The sequence below is a fragment of the Micromys minutus genome, assembly GCF_963924665.1.
Source record: "Micromys minutus genome assembly, contig: SCAFFOLD_202, whole genome shotgun sequence".
Taxonomy (NCBI): domain Eukaryota; kingdom Metazoa; phylum Chordata; class Mammalia; order Rodentia; family Muridae; genus Micromys; species Micromys minutus.
The window spans coordinates 389,739-410,985 of NW_027667733.1; the positions used below are offsets into that span (position 1 = coordinate 389,739).

General features: G+C 41.6%; 1 pseudogene across 1 annotated transcript; it reads right to left on the reverse strand.

Moving 5' to 3' along the window:
- Positions 1-146: 146 nt before the first annotated feature.
- On the reverse strand, positions 147-18,247 carry LOC308416153 (eukaryotic translation initiation factor 4E transporter-like; annotated as a pseudogene). The gene is made up of 5 exons: positions 18,166-18,247; positions 11,918-11,991; positions 8,370-9,559; positions 6,868-8,161; positions 147-338 (listed from the first exon to the last, which is right to left on the reverse strand). The product of its transcript is annotated as a eukaryotic translation initiation factor 4E transporter-like (transcript).
- Between the last annotated feature and the right edge of the window lie 3,000 nt (positions 18,248-21,247).

Genomic DNA, 21,247 nt, shown 5'->3' on the forward strand with positions numbered 1-21,247 from the left:
AACTATTCCCATTACACTGCTTCATTTGTTCATTGGAAGTATAAAAGAAGTCAAATAACATGAGATTCAACAAGTTAGTTTATCCATTGGCTATGGCATGATAACAACAAATGTTCCAAGGCCTACATTTATTTAACAGCCTTCAGTCATAATGTAGATCCAAACCATTTGGCAAGGCCCACAGGGATGCTGCTTCTTTGGTTGGTGTGATGGTCCAGCTGGAAGTGCATATGGGGAAGGCCTGATCAGCTAGGTACATTCTGAGAAGTCTGAATGTTGATAGCTGCTGCCTGGGAACTAGTTCCTGGAGGATGCAGAACTAAGTACTGTAGCTGCTCCTGCATTGTTGGAAGCCGTTTGTGCCTCACCAATAGATGGCGCTGGCTTTCTGCCGATGTTTCAGCAAACAGAGCTGTTGTGCACATATACTATGCATGTCACAGACTGCTCTTGGGGTATGCAAATGAGATACTGGAGGGTGCACCAATCAGGAAGCAGCACGAGTCTTCTGGGTATATTTAAGCAGTGCACTTTTCTTTCTCAGCAGTCCCCTGCTCAAGAGTACTGTACAATAAAGGTTGTTGGCTGAAGAATCCTGTTGCCAAGCGTCGTTCTTGCTGGTGAGATGTAGGGTGCGTGACAAGTGGTGCTGAAAATCCCAGGAAGCCTTTACATTGCTAGTCCCAAGGGGAACCTTCAGTCCATTGAAGTGGAATCAAAACTGCGAAAAGGTAAATTAAATAGGTAAGCTCCAAGAGGCATGTCCCTTTTTGGATTCTCTCTGGCAGTAGAGGGGTTATTGCTTGCATTTGTGGTGACTGTTGTGACAATATCGCTTTGGAAGTTAGTTAGATTATGTTTGCGGGATCGGAAATGTGAGGCCATGATTAAGGCAGGACAGAAAGTTATCACGCAGCACCAAGAGGGCATGTCAGAGTGAAATTGGGAGCGCACAAGAAACAAAAATTAAAACAAGTAGGCTCCGAGAGGCATGTCTAGAGCATGTCAGAAATGGAGCGGAATACAAAATGAAAGTGAAAGAAAACCGAAAGGAGGAAAGACCGATGAAAGACCCCCCCCCCAGAAGGATTGCCGGGAGAGGAAACAATTCAGCCCCGGAAACGAATACATGTTCCTTGGAGAGGATACTCTGTATCCACTAAAAGAGCTAAAAGTTTTAGAGCTGGCAGATGAGTTAGAGGATAAATTGTTTGAGTCTAAAGAGAAAGATTTAGAGGAGGAGGCAGCAAAATATGAGGCAGAGCGATATCATCCAGGATGGAGGACTCCTGCAGCGAAACTGAAAATCTTAAAGCAGCTGCCATGGTGGCCTCTGCTTCTCCACCTTATTCAGAGAGAAAGTGCGAGTTCACCTTTTGTTCACCAGAGACATGCCATGCCCTCAGGCAAATGTTTTCCGAGTTCAAGGAGGATAATGCTGTCTGTAGTTATCACACCCTCGATCATAAGAAAGTTAAAGAGTTGGCAGAGTCAGTCCGAGCTTATAAAGTCACCGCTAATTATACCATGTCCAAGATAGAGAGGTTAACTACAATAGCAATGACCCCTACTGATTGGCAGTTTGTTACTAAAGCTTGTCTCCTAAGTATGAGACAATACATTGAGTGGAAAGCCTTTTGGCATGACTCTTGTCAGACCCAGGCTGGTGCCAATGCCGTCGCCCGATAGCCAGCTTGGAATTTTGAAATGTTGACAGGACAGGGACAGTGGGCAGTCAACCAAACAGCCTACCCCGAGGAAGTCTATGGCCAGATAGTGCTTTGTGCCGTGAAGGCATTGAAAGTGCTCACAAATAAGGGAGAAGTGTCAGGAAATCTAACAAAAGTTATTCAGAGTCCAAGTGAACCCTTCTCAGATTTTGTGGCCCGCATGATGGAAGCAGCGGGCAAAATGTTCAGAGACCAAGAACAGGCTATGCCCTTGATAGAGCAACTGGTCTTTGAACAATGCACTAAGGAATGTCATAATGCCATTGTCCCCTGGAAGGCTAAAGGATTACAAGCCTGGATTAAAGCCTGTAGAGAGATCGGAGGACCCTTAACTAATGCAGGCTTAGCTGCTGCCATACTACAGGGGCAGCGGGGGCCTGGTCCTCCTAGGAGGAGTGTCACTTGTTTTCAATGTGGGAAGCCTGGTCATATGAAGAGAGAGTGTAAAAGTCAGAGCTCTGGCTTCAACCCTAAGAGTATTCCTGGCCTGTGTCCTAAGTGTAAGAAAGGGAAGCATTGGGCTAATGAATGTAGATCAGTAAAAGATTTCACTGGGAGGCCCCTAGAAGTGTCAAAAAATGTACAGCGGGGCCCCCATCCTTGGGGCCCTCAAATATATGGGGTAACCAGCTCCCCAGTACTCTGGGCTCAGGAGAACCCCCACAGAGAGCCACTCCGGGTTCCACAGTATTGGTCCTCGGCGCCACCACCAGAATTGTCCTAACTCCACAAATGGGAGTTCAGCCTATCCCGTCTGATTTTCATGGACCATTACCCACTAATACAATAGGGCTGCTTGTGGGGTGCACATCTGCCACCGTTAAAGGATTAGTAGTACACCCTGGGGTGATTGATCAAGATTATGAAGGCCAACTAAAAATTATGTGCTCCTCCCAGTGGGGTTTGTTTACCATTTCCCCAGGGTATCAGATTGCACAATTGCTTATCTTCCCCAGTTGTCACACCCAATTTGCCTCAAGCAGGTTGAGAAGGGAGAGCAAAGGCTTCGGTTCTTCAAGAACTGACTCAGCCTATCTCTTGGTGGACTTTAATAAATGACCAACCTTGAATTTAGAGATTGAAGGGAAACTTTTTGAAGAAATTTTGGACACAGGGGTAGACAAAAGCATCATATCTACTAAGTGGTGGCCTGCTAAGTGGCCAGTTATTCAATCTTTTAAGTTATGTATCTTACAGACTGAGAAGTTGCCTACTGCAGTGTTATGGCAGAAAGGTCCTTTGCTGTGGATTCATCCACAGGCTTCCCCGGCCAAAACTATTGAATGGTGTCCCTTGGCCGTAGCCAAACTTGTTTTGCGGGGATTAAAGGTGTCATATCTACTAAGTGTTGGACTGCTAAGTGTCCGGTTATTCAATCTTACCATTCATTACAAGGCCTCGGCTATGAAGCCAGTCCTGCTAACAGCTCGAAATCATTAAAATGGAAAGCTCCTGAGGGACAGAAAGGGACTTTTACAAAATATGTCCTTCCACTACCGGTTAATCTATGGGGAAGAGACATTTTAACAGAACTAGTCCTTAAACTTATGAATAATTATTCCCTGCCTGCTCAAGGGATGATGACTGATATGGAGTATATCCCCGGAAGAGGCATCAGCAAACATCATCAAGGTCCTACAGACCCCATACAGCCCACCATAAAATTTGATCGAAGTGCTTTGGGTTTTTCTTAGGGGCCATTGAGGGGACTATGCCCATACCATGGCTAACAGAGGATGCTGTGTAGGTTCCTCAGTGGCCTCTTTCCTCTGAAAACTTAGAGGCTCTCCATCACTTGGTAAGAGAGCAATTACAGTTAGGACATTTGGAGCCTTCTAGCTCCCCTTGAAATACTCCAATTTTTGTTATAAGAAAGAAATCAGGCAAATGGAGACTCTTACATAATCTCAAACCTATTAATGCACAAATGCAACAGTTTATGTTTGTCCAACGAGGTCTCCCACTTCTGTCAGCTTTACCCAAGCTGTGGGAGATAATTATTATAGATTTGAAAGACTGTTTTTTCTCTGTCCCATTACATCCCAAAGATAAAGAGAAGTTTGCCTTTACTCTTCCTGTCATAAACCATGTAGAACCTGATAAAAGATACCAATGGAAAGTTCTCCCACAAGGAATGGCAAACAGTCCTACTATGTGCCAGCTGTATGTACAACAAGCTTTAACCCCTATTAGAAGGCAATACTTGTCATTGACCATTTTTCATTATATGGATGACATTCTTTTATGTGGCCCTAATGTTCAAGACTTAGAAGTAGCCTTTGATGATTTAGTTAAGTCCTTACAGCACATTGAGTTAACAATAGCTTCAGAGAAAGTTCAGCGATCACAGATGGGAAGGTTCTTAGGAGCCGTCGTTCACCCAGAATTTGATGTACCTCAAAAAATAAAAATCAGAAGAGATCATTTACAGACATTAAATGATTTCCAAAAGCTCCTAGGGGACATTAATTGGCTTAGGCTGTTCCTAAAGATTTCTACTGCTAAACTAAAACCCTTGTTGGATATTCTTGAAAGAGATCAACAGTTAACATCCCCATGATCTCTGACCACCAGGGCTGTGGCAGCCTTACAGAAGGTAGAGAAATCCTTGGCTGAAGCTCAGATAGTCATAATACACCCTGGTAAACCTTTTGAGCTGTCTCTTACAGACTGAGAAGTTGCCTACTGCAGTGTTATGGCAGAAAGGTCCTTTGCTGTGGACTCATCCACAGGCTTCCCCGGCCAAAACTATTTAATGGTATCTCTCGGCCATAGCAAAACTTGCCTTGAGTGGATTAAAGGCTACTGTTACTCATTTTGGTACCTATCCAGAAAAAATAATTATTCCATATACTGCAGAAAAAATACAGAATTTGGCTGTTGTTGATGATGATTGGGCCATACTTATATGTGCCTTTTCTGGGACATTTGACAATCATTACCCTAAAAATCCAATTTTGACCTTTGCACGCTATCAGCCTCTCGTGTTTCCCCGTGTGACAAGTGCAGTTCCTCTTACAAAAGGTGACATAGTATATACTGATGGCTCTAAAACAGGGATAGGCACATATGTGCATAAAGGCAAAGTAGTAACCAAACAGTTTGGCCAAAATTCCCCTCAGTTGGATGAATGTCAAGTTGTTCTAGAAGTTTTAAATGCTTTCCCTGGTCCGGTTAATATAGTCTCAGACTCCTCTTATGTAGTTAATGCAATTAATTCCCTGGAGGTAGCTGGTCTAATTAAAACTGGGAGCTCAGTTGCTTCCATATTTATGCAAATTCAGCAGAAGCTGTTATCCAGACGTTCTCCTTGCTACACCACGCACATTCGTGCCCACTCAGGCCTACCTGGTCCAATGTCACAAGGTAATAATTTAGCAGATCTTGCCACCCGAGCTACTGCATTTGCAGTCCTGACCCCTGTGGAGGCCGCTACCCAGTTCCATTCTCTGTTTCATGTGACAGCTGAAACTTTAAGTAGGCGTTTCTCCATCACCAGAAAAGACAACAGAGACATAGTTCTCCACTGTGGAAACTGCAGTGTCTTTGCCACCACCCAACATGTAGGGGTATACCCACGAGGCATTCAGCCTCTCCAAGTTTAGCAAATGGATGTCACCCATGTTCCCTCCTTCGGAAAATTAAAATATGTATATGTGTCCATTTATACCAGTTCAGGAGTCATTTTTGCTTCTCCTTTATAGGGAGAAAAGGCTTCTCATGTTATTACTCATTGTCTTGAAGCATGGAGTGCATGGGGCATACCTAAAGTGTTAAAAACAGATAATGGTCCTGCCTATACTTCAGCAAAATTCAAGCAATTTTGCCATCACATGGGCATTTCACTCCTGACAGGTTTGCCTTATAATCCTCAGGGTCAAGGCATCATTGAAAGAGCTCATTGCACCCTGAAGGTATATTTAAACAAACAAAAAGGGGGAAATGAAGAGGTGCCCCCTACACCCAAAATAGCCATTTCTACTCTACTTCTTACCTTAAATTTTTAAAATTTGGATGCTCATGGCCATTCAGCTGCCGAGCGCCATGGACAATGGCCTGTTCCACCTAAAGAGTTAGTAAAATGGTAAGATGTCCTCACTGGAGATTGCAAAGGCCTGGATCCTATTTTAATACGATCCAGGGGAGCTATTTGTGTGTTTCCACAGGAATAAGAAAGCCCAATTTGGATCCCAGAACGTCTAACACATCGAGTGCTACCAGAACAAAATGCTGTTCTACATGCTTTTGATGAGCCTGTCCTGCATGACGATTCAAGCAGAACCGAGTTGGGAGATTCTGTTGGTGTTTCCAAAACCAATGCACATTCGCCATTATGCAAAACTATTTACTTTTTGTTTGGCACCAATAAAACCTTTGATGTACCTTACTTGCCCTAAGACACCGAGATAGCAGGGTTAGTGGAAAATAGAACTTTTGCCTTATTAGCTAGTTTTTGGCATGCTTTTGTGCGGACGGACTGTGTTTCTGCTCTAGATGGTGTGCAAACTCCGTACTCAACAACAAGGTGACAAAGTGGTCATAGCACAAGCTCTTGCTGCACTCGAAATGGGCACCTCTCCCTCTGTTTGGCTTAGTATGCTTAAGGAGAAGTGATGGGTCTGTGTCTGGATAGCCCTTGCACCCTGAGACTTTGAGACATTGCACCAGGAATGGGTGTCCTACACATAGGCAGGCTTTGCACCCTGCAGGGCTCGTTCCCATTGTACGCAGGAGGGTGCTTTACCCAAAATTATTGCTGATCATTGTCTTGAACGCTAAAGGTCCAACAACAGCCTGATGGTTGATCGGCCATGTTTTATTTAAGATAAAAGAAAGAAATGTTGGAAGCCATTTGTGCCTCTCCAATAGATGGCGCTGGCTTTCTGCTGATGTTTCAGGAAACAGAGCTGTTGTGCTCATATACCATGAATGTCACAGCCCGCTCTTGGGGTATGCTAATGAGATACTGGAGGGCGCGCCAATCAGGAAGCGGCACGTGTCTCCTGGGCATATTTAAGCAGTGCACATTTCTTCCTCGGCAGTCCCCTGCTCAAGAGTGCTGTACAATAATGGTTGTTTGCAGAAGAATCCTGTTGCCGTGTGTCATTCTTGCTGGCAAGACGTAGGGCAGGCGACACTGCATCACTGCCAAATGCAGAGAGGTCCCAGGGTTTAAGAGAGGGTGACTAGCAGCAGAGACCAAAGGGTACAAGGGTTGACCCAGGAGTGAGCCAGATAGTAACTGTAAAGAAGTGTATCCCAGGAGGAAGCACACCTTGGAGGAATCTTGGAAGATGCTGTAGATGTACCTTTGGACTAATCTGGGTAAAGCTGGTGCACAGGTCGAACAAAAGGAACGTGAGGGTCAAGGAGAACTTGGTCGGTAGGGCAGAGAAAAGGTGTTCCTGGGATTGGGGATGCCAGGGTAGCTGTTTTCTGCCCAGTTGCTTTAGGTCTGTAATCTTGTTTTTTGGTGTAAGGGTTGGTCTGGGACAGCAGAGTGGAGCATGAAGACCGCTGTAATGTCGAAAGTTTAAGATTTGTCATAGAAGAGTCTTGATCAGTATTGGGTATGGGATTGGATGACAGGAGATTCTTGTCGTTGGCCTTCTGAGTATCCTCTTTACCATCACCAGGAACGACTGTTCCAAGAGCTATTTCCTCCTTGCTCTTCTCTCTGCTTTCATATACATTGCAGATCACATGTAGGGGTGAAGGAAGGAGAAAGCATGCTCATGATGGAGGCAGCAGGAGCAGGGGAAGAGGAATTTCCTCGGTGCATGGGTGCTGGTGACTCTCACATTAACTGTTGCCTGTTTCTGAGCCCAACTCTGGTTCTGTCCACTTGCGGTTTGCTCAAACCAGGCTGGTAGGAGGGTGCTGTCTGTACAGGAAGGTCAGGTGGTAGAGCCAGCCCCTCCAAAGCAACTTTCTGCATTCTAGCTGACTCATCTGGGCTGAGACAGGACTCATGGGCTTGCACATGCCTTGGAATGGATATCCAAGTAGTTGCTTGGGTCCTGATTGGTGACGATATCCTTGGATGAAGGTAGTCTGTTGAGGCTGCTTGAGTTTGAAACACGTGTAGGATGTTTTGGGATACAGACTGGCCCGGAATCTCAGCAGGGGCTAACAAGTGACTGACTTTGGGCTGGGTAGGCAAAGTCTCACTTGCCTTTGCTAGTTTGTTGAATGCAGTCGTATCACCATCTTTCTTCAGCTGTTGATTGCTAATCACAGCATTCAGAGTCTCCTAAATGTTCTGCCATGAAGGGAGTTGAATTCTTCATATTCTGTTCCACCTTCAAGCCTTTCAGCCCAGCTTCTACCTCTTCCACTGAAAGTAAAATCCCTGAATGTGAGCTCTTTTTAAGTTTTTCTTCATTTGTAGAAAGGCTAGAAAGAAGAGGTTTAAAATCCACTTTGGCTTTCTGTAGCATTCCTTTTTTAATGTTGTTTTTTAAAAAATTTAACTTTATGTCTATGAGTACACTGTAGCTTTCTTCAGACACTAGAAGAAGGCAGTGCATCCCATTACCGATGGTTTTGAGACACCATGTGGTTCCTGGGAATTGAACTCAGGACCTCTCGAGGAGCAGTCAGAGTTCTCTTAACCACTGAACCATTCCTCCAGCACTTCTGTAGCATTTCTAAAATGTCTATTTTATTTTTAGCATGGTCTTCTGATGGCATGGGAGCAAAATAAGTCCCTGAGTTCTGTCCAGGAGAGAAGACAGCTTGCTCTAAACCTACCAGCCTCTCAAGTTTTTCAAGGGGTGTTGGTCCAAGGCTGCTGGATTTTTTTCTCTGACCAGCTTGGGTTAGAGACCCACCTACTGAAGTGGCTGGCAGAGACTGTTCCTTCTCACAGAACATCTATCATTGAAGCCATGCATGGCACCTTATCAAGGTTAACAAATTTATTATAATCAAATTCTCCTGGAGACTGCTCAGGTAGGATTACATCCCTTGGAACTTCCAGGTCAGCAGGGGGCTCCTGGGCCAGAATGACTTCCACTTAATCCTCTTCAGCCACCCCTCCATTGCACTCCACTATGCCTTTTTTCACAGAGGCAGTCCATTGTTCTTTTAGTCCTTTGTGATCCTCCTCTACAATCTTATCATCAAAGCCAGTCAAATCTATGGTTTCATACTGACAGCTGAAAACCATTCTGGTTCTTTCTCAGTGTACGAATCATTTCTTCTGTGCTCACCAAAGACACGCTTACTATCTCTAAACTCCCTCCTGAAACACTTGTCCTTGTCTCGGTCTCTCAAGTCTTGCAGGTCCTTACCACTAAGATGCTGATCCTTCTCAAAGATGTAGCAGAAATTATCCTTGTCAACCCTTCGTCCACCAAGGAGACGAAGCTCAGCACTGTCTTTCTCCAATGGACTGCCAGAGTGTTGGGAGCCAACAGCAGTTGTCACATGGCAGCCACCTGCAAAGCTTTGTCTCTGTGGGCTGAGAACAACATCTAAGTCATCTTCTTTCTCTCTCTCTCTCTCTCCCCCTCCCTCCTTCCCCCCCTCTGTCTCGTGAATCTGCTATTCTTCTCAGAAGGAGAGGTTGATCTGATTCTGGCTCTTCAGGCTTTCCTGCTGTTTAGCTTTGCCCTGAAGCTGGGTCCCAGACACCATCACTGACATATTTTCAGAGGCATGGTAGCTTCTGTTTAGAGGATGAATGGTCTTTTATATCCAAGAGTCCCTCTTTTGTATAGCAATGGGGGGAATTTGGAGGGGTACAGTTTCTTCAGGTCAAGGAAGGCATCTCTATTTTCTGTTTCATCCCCAATTCTCTTTTTCCTTGGTGGTGGTGAAGTTTCCTGGAGTACAGGTAGGACTGGTTGGGCTGCGGGTCCAGTAATTCAGGCTGCTACAAAGTGCCTGTCACTGGTCAGTGGATGGCACCAACTGCCTCTTATTATCCTCCTGTAAGGGGCTGGGGAACCAGAAAGAGTTCACCTCTCAGCAGGCCACACTTGTGGCCATGTGAGGGGCCTCCACGGGGAGGGAGTGCCAGTGCGGGCCTCCTCTGGGAAACCCAGGTCCCCTCACCCAGATCCAGGACTACAGGCTCTTTCAGAAGAAGGGCAGGGACAGTACTCATGGAGGTGACAGACCTCAGGAAGCAGGGAGAAGGTCCACAGGTAGGCTGCCTAGAGCTGGCATCTGCTGTCTGCCCTCTGCCAGTGTGCCTCCTGCCTCTGCTGCCCCCTGCGCGCACCCTGCCACCTTATCTGCCACCTGCTCCCTGACCTCACAGGCAGGCCTGTCCCTGCGCTGGCCACCCTCTTGCTCTGAGTGGGCGGGGCCGGCTCTGCACCTGCTCCATGCTGTCCCTGGCTTGGGCTTGGCGGGGAATCCCCCCCACACAGGCTGGCTCTCCTTAGACACAGTAACCTGCTCTGTACAAAGTTCTTAATTGTTTACAAAAGAGCACAAGTGATTGTCTAAGATTTTACCGTTTTTCTTGGGTCAGGTGTAACAGAATTTCCATTTTTTAGTCGGCTATCTCACACTGACAGGACGTTGCCCAGGGAAATGCTGTCCAGGGCTACTTGTGCTGGACACTTGGAAGTTTATCTGAAGCTCTCCATCCAGGAATTGAGTCTACTAGAGTGCACTCGTCTTACTGATTAGCCTAGTTATTTGCCATTTTTCCTGAATTACTCTGTTTTCTTCTCTGTGTCTTTTAGGTCAGTGTGTACCACTTTGTGTAAATGATCTTGTAACTTTACACTGTTGTATGGTAACTAATGCATATTTGTTCAGTTTTTAAAGAGTAGGATTCGCTTTGAAGATTAATTTCTGTGTTGTCTCAAGTTTAAAAATACAACTTTTCAAAGTTAATGTGCTTAAATATATAAGTTCATTCCCTTAACCCCAACTGAAAACTAACATTCAAAATGAGGGATAGGGTGGGTCACTGTTTTTAACAATCAATCACTGCTAATAAATTCCAATGCCTACATATTCCTATAAAGTCAAACATACAGTCTTCAATGGCTTTTGAAGTGGAAAGACAAAAGCCTTTAATATGGGTTTGGATTTTGTCTCTCTCTGTTGGTTGTATGACTTTGACTAAGCTTTTCTTTTATATATATTTTTGATTTATACAAGAGACTAAATCAAGCACATAAAAATACTTCTTATAATTTCATATGCAAATCACTCTGTAAATATAAATACACAGAATGGTTCTCCCCTTAGTGAATATTTAGTGTTCAAATTTGAGCTACTCCTATGACACACCCATTCTTATTCAGACCCTCAAGCAGATTGTTTCTATTCTAGCCGGGCGAAAATCTGTTTCCAGGTGATGAACAAAAGAAAATGTTATTTGACACAGTGGATATCTGTGCCAAGTGGGAGGGAGGTGAGCAGTTGGAAGAGGGACAACTGAGGAAGGGAGGGAGTGAGATTCTCCAGGGTATGGGAGAATATAGGAATTTGCCTCTGAGTGTAGGCATTCTTTATTTTTACAGAGTATGTTATTGGAGTTCCTACAACACCCCTTCTTTAATTCATCTTTAACATTTCTCTGTTCCATTAACCTTAGCATCTCATATAATCATATATCTTTGTTTGCCCATCTACAGGAGTAATGCCATCTCTACCTGAACCAGAGCAAGCTGTTGAACTACTGCAAGTCAAAGGACATTCATTGTTCTAGTTGCCTACTGTGTTCTTGGTTCTCAACCATCTAAGCAATGGTAAGAAGGACAGTAGAGAATTTACTTCAATCACTAGTATTGGCGAAATCTTTTCAGTACCATAAACTCGATTTTCAGAAGCTCATTTCGAACTTGCAAAGAGATGATAGAACTTGCATTTTCTAGGAGATCTCAGTGGTGGAAATATTGCTTGTTCTTTAATGACCCCTGATTTTGAGTAGGCACCATATGAGTTCAGAAGCCTCCTAAAGTTTTTCAACGTTTGAAACTAAAGATTTCTGCCTTCTCTTCCAGGGTATATCCAAGTACCCCAGTTTTTTTGAATGATTCAGTTCTTTGTGACATGGCAAAAAAACATCATCGAAGCCCAACTCAGATTGCCCTTCACTACCATCTTTAATGTGGAATTGTGGTTCTTGCCCAGAGTTACAAAGAAAATGAGATAAAAGAGAACTTACAGGTGAGCAGGGAGGCTGTGGACATCTGGGCTTCTATACACTATCTCACTGTCTCACCACTATTTTCTTCTTTGAAATCTCTCAGGGCTTTTATGTTTTCTGAGTCAATCTCTCTAGCATTTCCTAAACATGTGAAATTTCATTCACATTCAGAAGTGAATGAATGAAACACAAAAATCAAGTTAACTTGATAGAATAAGATTTAGAGTCCACAGAGATTTAGGATACAACATTAAGTCAGACATGCACTGCACTGTGAACAGATCCTTTGCAATGGATCTCCTCATTGTTTGCTGGAATGAGAATGTAAGTCTGGATAGTTACTTTGATATGATAATCATTGTTACTTTATTTTGTACTTGGCCTGCATAGTTACATATTTTAGTTTGTTTTATTTTTGCCTATTAATTTAAGTTTATGTGTATAAATATTTTGGCTGCACATATGTCTGTGTACATGTGCATGCCTGGTGCTGGCAGAAGCCAGAAAATAGTATCATATGCCCTAGAACTAGAGTTGTGGATGGTGGTGAGCTGACCTGTAGGTACTGGGAATTGAACTTGCCCAGAAAAAGCAGCTAGTACTCTTAGCTACTGAGCCATCTCTCCAGGTCTGCGCTCATACATTTTACACTTGATCTTAGCCAATAGGCTGAGAATCACACATTTTAATCTAAATATTTTTATTTCAAGTAGCTTCACTGGCTAAGTGCATATTCTTTTCTTGAAGCCTTGCCTGTGCAGATGATCTTTTATTTTCAACAACAAGAACTATGTTGTACTGTTACCTAAAGTAGTTGCAAAATGAATGAGTCCCAACATAGAGCTTTAACACAAAGTCTTATTTGGGTTATTAGTCTATGATTTAAAATTCTTCTTCAGTTTGGCCTGAACTCTGAGTCATCTCTAGCCTGAGTTCACTCAAATGTGTTCATGGAACTGTTGCATATGTTTGCAAAATGATGAAGTCCACCGTGAAGTCCAGGATTCAGTTTGTCTCTTAACTGATGTTTTTCAGCTTAAAAAAGTTTTCATTCACTAGCCCATTGGCATAGGCTTTAGCTTCTCATGTTTTCCTTTTCACAGCACTGAATAGAAATCTGCAAAGACTTTAAAATTTTGTAGTCCAGTTCCTCATGAATGGTCAGCAGCAGCTGTGAATGGAAGTCCAGGTGTCTAACAGTTGTTTAGTCCCACAAGGCAAGCAAGTGAAGAAGAGAGTTAACTACGCTTTTCATTCATACTTTGAAGACATCATTTTCCAGTTTTGGGTAGCTGACTAATAAATTAGTTCTTCAGTGAAAAATGTTTAATAAGACTGTGAATCTACAGGTACTATGTTTTTTTCCGTGTCATACTCTTGTAGCTGTGTACTGACCAGGGCCTGGTATGCTAGAGAGAATATCACGAGAAGAAAACAAGTCAAGGGGGACCTAAGGAACCTGCTCCTGAAGGCTGGTGTGATTCTTAGTGTTTTATTACAATATAAGGGACTGTCAATCATAGTGTAAACAGCGCTTGGTTATTCTCAGCTCTAGGGGACAGAGTCAGGAGGATCTCTGATCTACACAGTGAGGTGCCGACCAGTTAGGGGTTGTCTAGTTAGACCCATCATAAATGAAGACCAAAATAAATCATAGGATAAGTTAAACAGGATATTGAACCACAAACAACCATAAACACTTTTTACTTCTTTTTTAGTAACAACAGTGCCAACTGGAACATTAATGTGGATATTAATAGATATTTTAGAAATTAATATTCTTTGAACAGAGCTTGAGAGCATGAGAAGAGTGATAATTGAGAGAGAAGTGCAGGTTCTTTAAGTACCTTATCTTCTTGTAAACTGTGCTCAGATGCAAGTGTTAAGTTCTAGTGTTATCCTCCTTAGACTGTTTGATTATTGTCCTCGCAGGTGTCCTTATTTTGCTTGCTGTTCCTCATATAACAAATCAGAATAATCTTTTGAGAAAGAACTTGGTTTGAACCTTTTGTTCTCAACATCCTCAAATGGCTCTGGATTGCATGCAGAACTGAATCTAACCTCCTTCTCCCTGCCGTCAGAGCAGCTGCCAACTTAACCTTAGCCTTCCCCATGACTCTCACTACTGGGCTTCAGGATCCAACCCAGACAGATGTGCTGGAAACCTCTTCTGATTGATGGTAGTTGTTCTTCTATTACTGTTCTTTAATTGAGAGAATTTTTCCTGGTTCCTAAAATAGAAGCAGGTCTCTCTATTCCTGTTGTTTGACTCTTTTATTTGGTATTAAGTTAAATATTTTTCCTTTACTCTTTTGTGTTTATTATGATACACTTTTTACTTGTCAATTATTCCCATTCGATTTTTTGGCTCTTCCTAACTACAGGGTAGAGATTATATTAGCTTTATTCATAATTTTATCTCTAGTACTAAGAACTGTGCCTGGAACCTTATAAACTCTTTGTATAAATTGTCAACTAAGTGAATACTGTAGTTAATTTGAACATTTGATTTCTTCAGTCCAGGTCCTGCCTGCTACTGTTTGCTGTTTGCACGATTCTGGACTTGTCAGTGATTTCTGGTACTTCATTTCATTCAACTGTATATGATGACTATAGTATTACCCACTTCGTAGCACTACAGTGGTTAATTGAGTTAATGCATGCTAAAGAACATAGGTCTGAGTTTTCTATGTTTGCTTAGAGGCCAGAGGTCTGTTCGATGTCTTCTAGTTGCTTTTTTCCTTAGTTCTTGTGTCGAAATTTCTCACTGAACATGGAGCTTGCCATTTTGGCTGGACTGGATGACTCCTAGAATCTGTCTCTTTTGAGTCAAAGTGTTGGAGTTAGAGAGGTATGTTTAGCACTGCACAGATCTTATGTGGATAAGGATCTGAACCTAGGTCCTCATGCTTGGGGAGGAGGCACTTTACCTACTGAGCATCTGCCTGATCCTTACCAACCAACCAACAAACAAAGCAAACTGTAAAAATTATGTTTTTCCTTCTTTCTTCCTTTCTTGTAGAGGCAGAGTTTTTCTTTGAATCCCCAGATTTTTCTGAGTAGCCCATAGATCAGTTTGGTTTCAAAGTCAAGTGGTCTGCCTACCTACCTCTCTCCAGAGTGCTGAGATTAAAGGTGTGTTGCCATTGCTCATCTTCTTACAACATTTTGATTTGTCATTAGATCAAAAAGTAATTCTTTCTTATTTGGGTTTTTTTTTGAGTGAAATTTTGTTGTCTATCAAAATTTATTTGACTTTAGAAGTAGTTTGTCTGTGTGTCTAGAATAAAATAAAAATAAATTGCTGAGAATGAGAAAGCCACCTGAATGGCTTTCCTAGGTTTTGCTTTGATGCTCTACTGAAAATATGATTGTGATAATGGAAGAACTTACTGGGGCTTTTTGCTATATTTCAGGGCCGTCTATTTTTTGAAGTGTTCAGGAAGGAGAGTCATCTTGTTATCTTTAGTGTGATGTTTTCTACCATTGTGTACAAGGAGTTTTTTTTCTATATGTTGCATTTTACTTCTCAAGTTGGAGCACAAAGAAACCTAGAAATATTCAACATAGGCGTTTTTGCTTTCTTTTTCTGAATCTGTTGTTTCTTCCTTTATCATTTATGAAAATGAAACCATATCTTTGTAATAATAAAAACTGTGAAGTAATGAGTCGAGTTATTCTCACAATCTTAAGACTCTGTTTATGGTAATTATATTTTGGTAATACTAGGTATTTTTACTTAGCATTTGTCCTTGACAAAATGGCTTTTTGTAATTCCTCTTATATCTTCATCTCAACTTTAAGTCATAAGATTCTAAGCCTTGTGCCTGACACTTAAAAATGAACATGAAACACTGCTTGTGTTTTTAACATTTATTCCAAAATTTAATCATTATTGGTAAATTACTCCATATGGACTACATTCAAGGACACTTTGCTAAGTGATTTTGCATTTAATATTTACAAGCACCACTTAAATTAGACACACTGAGAAAAAAACATATTTGTAGAGATAATAGTATTTGGTTAGGTCACATGGTACATAAGGAACAGTGATTTTTACTTACTTCCCTTAGATTCATGACCCAGGTCCTAGCTCTTCTGTGAGCTACATTTTAAAAGGACAAAGATTTCCATTTTTTGCCATATGTTTTTACATGTATGTTCCTCCAAATTACTGGCTGTTTTTCATCATTTGTGTCTAAAAAGATGTTGTCTGAGTCCTGGAAGCTGTAGTCACTGCTGTTTTCAGGATGCTGGGATTTGGACTGCAGGCCTCATGATTGCATAGCAAGTTTGTTTTACCCTGGGGACTATCTGTCTGGTCACCAGAACTGTAGCTTATAAAGAGTTTAGTATAGATTTAAACATGAATATTAAAGGAGGAGAAACACACTTGCAAGCATGACAGACGTGAGAGGAGGAGAGGTAGATGTGAGAAAGGGAGCTAAGTAAACCAAAGACAAAAGTGGGTCTGGGCCAAAAAGTGATGATGTGAAAAAAAATATACATTTACACTAATTTACTCTGTATGTGTGTGTGTATGTATTAGTGTGTATATATGGAAGTTAGAGGACAGTGAGTGGGGAGGTCATACTCCTACCACATATGTTCTGTTGATAAAACTTAGATACTAATTTTTGATGGCAAGTGCTTTAACGAACTTTAAAAAAATTACGTTTATTAGTTTTGTGTGTGGGGGTGGAGTTGTATATATGTATGTTGTAAAAATTATTTTATCTCAACTTGGGATTTCAAACCTGCCTTTGACCATTTACTTTCAAGATAAAAGACACACACAACCTTCATATTTACAATAAGCCTTAATTAGCACAAGAGCTGGACAGATATTGATCCTCTGACTATTATGTCTATTTCCCAGCCAATAATCTCACTATATAATTTCCGTTGTTTTGTCTGAGCTGCTCTTAACTCCAATTAACCAGTCCACATGGTTATTATTTCATGAATAACATAACCTACAGTGGCATTCTCCTCCCTTCATCTTCCTCCCCCCTTGTGGTTCTTCTCTGATGCTGGAAGTCACAGCTAAGAGATAGACTGCTGACAGATGTCTCAGTCTGCAGGAGGTTTGGGTCACTTTGAACCAAGATATGCTATTATTAGGGAAACAGCAGCTGGCAAAAACTAGAAACTGCACGTTTTTATTCCGTTTCACCTTTAAAAGTTGAATCTCTGAATAAACTGTGCATTGGCTGGCTGGGCTGTGTACACCCCATGTCCAGGTTCATGGGAACCTCACTTGGGTCCTCATTATACCAGATTGTAGCCGTGAATTAGTTAAACTGCTTTGGCTTCTGTAGTGCAGTCATGGTACCCACCCAAGATCTGTGGATTTGCGAGTGAAACTCACACGTGCTCTCACTTGCCCGAGCTCGCATACGCACCAACTAATTCTAATATGTCTTGATTAAGCTCAATGGCTGGACAATTCTTATCCTCCCAACAGCCAGCATACATTTCCCTCTGGTATCCCTGGTCAAACACCTTTTAAATCTGTATTATCTTCTGCGAAAACCCCCACTCCTCCAATAGGGTCCTCTTCCCTTCTACCTACATTGTAGGATGCTCTCTTTCCTACAGCTCCTGAATCCAGTTCTTCTAACTCCGGGTCATGGTGATTCTCTTTTTCCTCCACTCTCTCCCAGTCCCTTTCCCTGTCTTTCTGTCTTTCTGCCAGCCATTGGGCCATTGGCTGCAAGGCAACTCTTATCAGTTGAAGCCCTCAGGAACCCTCAGATCTGGAAGCATGGCTTTCTGGGAGCCAAAATAAGACAATTTACAACACTAGGCATTTACACTTTACAAATTCATTCTTGATATTTAATAAGCAATTTTCTTTAAAAATATAGGAATTTGATTCTCAGTACTAGAAGGGAAAAAAATAAAAATATGGCAGATATTTTCCCTGTGGTCTTTGTTCTATGTTGTTGGCCACAACTTAGTCACATGAATATTGTTGAATTAAGCGGCACCTAGGAAATATAATTTACAGTTGCCAACTCTGTACCCTATTAAAGATGTAGGAAATGTGAAGAATAGAAAAAATAACAGGACACACAGTCTCAGTATCAGGCCTGTGGGTTTGTACTCCATTTATTTAACCATTCCTGAGTGCCAAACATGCCTTTGTAAATTGCTTTTGTGTAATTTTTATAAATTGCTTTTGTAAATTACACTCCTCAAAAAGTGTAAGTTTCCTATCCTAATCTGAGTGTCTGTTTGACTGAGCTGTAACACATGGAAAAGAGTTTTCTCTCCAGAAGCCTTCATCAGAATCTTTTTTCACTGTACTTTGGACTGGCCTGTAAGTCAGGCTCATGTCATCAGCAAAGCTTGCTGCTGCTGCATCTGCCACTGGCATAGGTGCTGCCATGGTAGCAGATGAGACCCAAAACCCTGGCTACCAGTCTTGTATTATCCACCCAAACCTTCCTGTTTCCCTTATAAGAGCGGTTAGAACTTTGTCCATTTTTTTCCAGACCAGAGACCCGGAGAACCAATTCGACACATTTTCACGGAGAACCACATCTACCTTGAGTTTGGGTATATACTCATTAGTGGACTTAGATAATGTAATGCTGCTGTAATGCTTTGGATTTCTACCATGCTCTTCCCCACAGTAGAAGTATGTTCTCACCTATTTTCTCTCTTGGGAGATGAAAGCAGAAGATCAGGAACTCTTGGATATCTGGGTTACATAGACTCTGACTCAAGGAAACCAAGGGCTGAAAATTTAGCTAAGTTGTAGAGCACTTGCCTACGGTACACATGACCCTGGATTCAATACTTAGACTCTCTCCAACACCCTGAACCCTTGTGGCCATTCATTTGGGATGAGGCATCTTCTTGGGGTTTTGTATGATTGGTAACTGACAGCTTGTTTTCATGATCCATACATCACATCTGTCTTAATTAGATTACTTTTTTATTAATGATAAAATTTGTTTTTAGTAGTTTATATTTAATCTCTTATGGAATATATGATTTCACAATTTTCTTCCATTTTGTAGGTTATCTTTTCGCTACTATGTGATTTGATGCAGTTTTAACGTAAATTTTTCATGTGTATGAGTGTTGTGGATTGGTTGTAATACTGTTGGTGTTAATTTGTCTCCTAAAATCACATGGGAACTGCACACCTGCCTGTAAGTCTCTTAGATTCTCTAACCCTAGTTGGCTCTAATTGGTAAATAAAGTTGTTAGCATCTAATGGCTGGACAGGGAAACAGAGGGAGGATTTTAGGTTTTCCAGGCAAGAGAACCACAGGAGAAGGGAATCAACTTTGCCAGGGAAAGAGAAGGTCCTGGCCTGTGAAGTGTAGGACAGAGAGGCAGAGATGCAGCAAACATGTAAGAGTCCGAAAGCATGGTGCAGGAGGGCTGCAGGCCTGTGTCCATGGCTGCCAGGATGGGATATAGGTTTTAATAAGTAATAATTCAGGAATATTGGAGGGGACACTGTTAGTTTTGAGGAGGTTTGGATGTGCCTTGCCATTGTCCTGTTTAAAGAATATTAAATAGAAGGCTGTGTGTGTGTGTGTGTGTGTGTGTGTGTGTGTGTGTGTGTGTGTGTGTGTGTTTAATTCATGAATCCAGAGCATTTTGGTCGGTGGTGAAGATTGTGTGCTGTTACCACTGGCAGGTGATTTGAGTAGTGATAACTATTAATTCAGCATATGAGTGTTTGGCTACATATATGTATGTTTACAGTGTGCATGTAGATGGCAGAAAATGTTACTGGATGTCCTAAAACTGGAGTTGCTGATGGGTCCAAGTTGCCTTGTGGATGCTGGATACTAAACCTTGGTCTTGGGAAAGAGAAGCAAGTGTTCTTAACTGCTGAACCATCTCTTCAGCTCTAGTTTCCCTTTTTCTCCCAAAGTTTAATTAAGAATCATGGGATTTATTATAGAATTTTCATGCACTTATATCATTAGTTCACGTCACAGTCCATCGCGTACTCCTTTGCTCCAGTTGATACCTGTCATGGACTCTGTTCTGTTTTCACAGTATTAAATATGAATATTTTCTAGTTTATCTACTTTGTTGTTATTATTCTTTCATATCATATCCAAGAAATTATTGCCAAATCCACTGTCAAAATATTCACTTATTTTCTCTTTTTAGAGTTTAATAGTTTTGGTCTTATGTTTAAGTTCATTTAAAAATCGATTTTGTCTTTTTTCTTTTTTTCTTTTTCTTTTCAGGGCTGTAGAGCGAACCTAGGGTTTTCTAGGCAAGCACTTTACTACGGAGCTAAATTCCCAACCCCTTAAAATCTGGTTTAAATTAATATTTAGTATGGTGTAAGCTAATGGTCCACCTTCTTTTGCAAGTGATATCACAGTGTCACAAGCTCTTGTCATTCAAACCAATAGAATGTCCCATTGGTTTCTTATGGAGAAACCCCTTTAAATACAGATGTCCCTGGATTCCACTTTACTATGGTCTTTAGTTGTAAGTAAAAGCCTGAGGAGAAAACTGATGGCTTAGGTAAGGGAAAAGCTACTGAGAAGAGAGCTAGAAATGGGCCTGAACCAAGTTCATTTTACCTTATCCTAGAGCAGGCACAGGCTGCTTTCCCTGCATTCGTGTCACATTGTGAGTTATATCATATGACTAAAATGTGCACTACCAGTTAACTCACTGTATATTTGTTTTACCTAACAAATATTCTTATAACTATTAAGTGAAGGTAAGGTAGCACTTTACATCTGGATATGACTACAGTGATGAGACTGATTAAAAGTCTGTCAAAGGCAGTTGCAGTTGCTTGTTTTGGCTACTGGTTATTTTGGGATAGGGTCTGGCTACATAACTAGGTAGCCTCTGTTGGCTTGTACTCAGAATCTTCTTGCCTTAGCTCCCTGGGTGCTGTGATTACAGGTATGACTTACTGTACCTGGCTTGCTCTTCCTATGTCTCCTCCCCACCCCATCACCATTACTACTACTCGGTAGCCCAAACTGGTTATAATCCTTCAGCTGCAGTCTTCTGATTGTAGAAATTACAGGTGTATACCATCAAGCTTCGGTTTCATTTATTAATAGTCCATATATTTAGAAGTTACATATGTCATATTGATTAGGAATTACTGTGTTTGGGAGAGTTCTGCCAGTGTATGATGTAATGTTTATAATTTATGGTATTTGTAATTTTTTTAATAAATTTTTGAAATGCCAGTTTTGTACAAACTGATTGATCCTAATGAAGATTGCTTATTTGATAAATATTAAAATTAAGAATCATATGTGGTTGCCAATGCCAGGACTCAGGCTGAGTCAGTAGGATAGCTGTGAGGTTTAGGCCATTCTCGGCTATAGAAACACTATGTCAGAAAACTAAACAAAATAAGCAAAAGTAAGTAGAACTT